This window comes from Microtus oregoni, unplaced genomic scaffold, assembly GCF_018167655.1.
Source record: "Microtus oregoni isolate MIOR12 unplaced genomic scaffold, Mior012 000038F_ref0000394, whole genome shotgun sequence".
In the NCBI taxonomy this organism is placed as follows: Eukaryota; Metazoa; Chordata; class Mammalia; order Rodentia; family Cricetidae; genus Microtus; species Microtus oregoni.
In genome coordinates, this window is record NW_024543097.1 from 10,867,668 (window position 1) to 10,868,960 (window position 1,293).

Genomic DNA, 1,293 nt, shown 5'->3' on the forward strand with positions numbered 1-1,293 from the left:
ATCTCTGCACACAGGTATCGCTAAAATCCAATCTGACACTCCCTTATCCTCCCATCCTAAAGAAATGGGAAAAAGTTCTACTGCTAAGTACTTAGACAGAAGGTTCCCTCTTTTACAGCACCCAGTCCTAATCAGAATACTTCTTAAGAGATGTTGAGTCTGAGATGTGGGCCCCCAGAGAAGCTGTGTTCCAGTTGGGCTTTTTGTACAGGAAGAAAGGTAAAAAGTTGGTGAGAGATGCCCTGTGTACAGGGAGGAGGGAGATGGTGAGAGATGCCCTGTGCACAGGGAGGAGGGAGATGGTGAGAGATGCCCTGTGTACAGGGAGGGAGGGAGATAATGAGAGATGCCCTGTGCACAGGGAGGGAGGAGGGAAATGGTGAGAGATGCCCTGTGTATAGGGAGAGAGGGAGATGGGGAGAAATGCCCTGTGTACAGGGAGGGAGGAGGGAGATAGTGAGAGATGCCCTGTGTACAGGGAGGAGGGAGATGGTGAGAGATGCCCTGTGTACAGGGAGGAGGGAGATGGTGAGAGATGCCCTGTGTACAGGGAGGAGGGAGATGGTGAGGTGCCCTGTGTACAGGGAGGAGGGAGATGGTGAGAGGTGCCCTTTGTTCAAATGCTCTTCTCTGAGATAATCTAGACCTTACCCCAAAGTGCAGACTAGAAAATTGGTTTCCAGCTATGACTGGCTCAGCAATGGAGGGATCCACCAAGGACTGGGAAGAAATCCCTAAGTAAAGAATCCCCCATATTAAGAGTTTTCCCAATTTTGATAGCTAAGATTCTTAAATGAGCACCCCCAAAACGACCATCCTCCTGGAAACCTTGGCTACTTCACAAAGAATGTTTTTCCTCAGATTGACACCGGGGTCCCAGATACAGGTTCAATTTTTCCTGTCTCTCACTTCACGCAAAGCCAAATGGATTTAGGAAGCATCACTGACAGCCATGACCAGTTAGGGCCAAACATTTAAATCTATGACCCAATTGTATATTCTGACCAACAAAGACATGATGTTAACTGCGGACAAGCAACCCCTAGGCAGGACAGGGCCCTCCTTATTCACTCCAGCACAAACAGCCCTGAGAGGCTCCTGAGCAAGTGGACCACTAAGCTCCAGTAGTCTGTAGAGGGCCGAGTGGCTGAACAACTGTCCCTCATCTTGCCTCACCCCTTTCCACGGTCAGGGGTTGTGTGTACCATGTGCCAGGTCCATTGTCTACCTGCGCCGCCCCTAGGGTACTTTGCTTGCTTTTGTTAGGACTGAGAAAACGGCGACTCACAATAA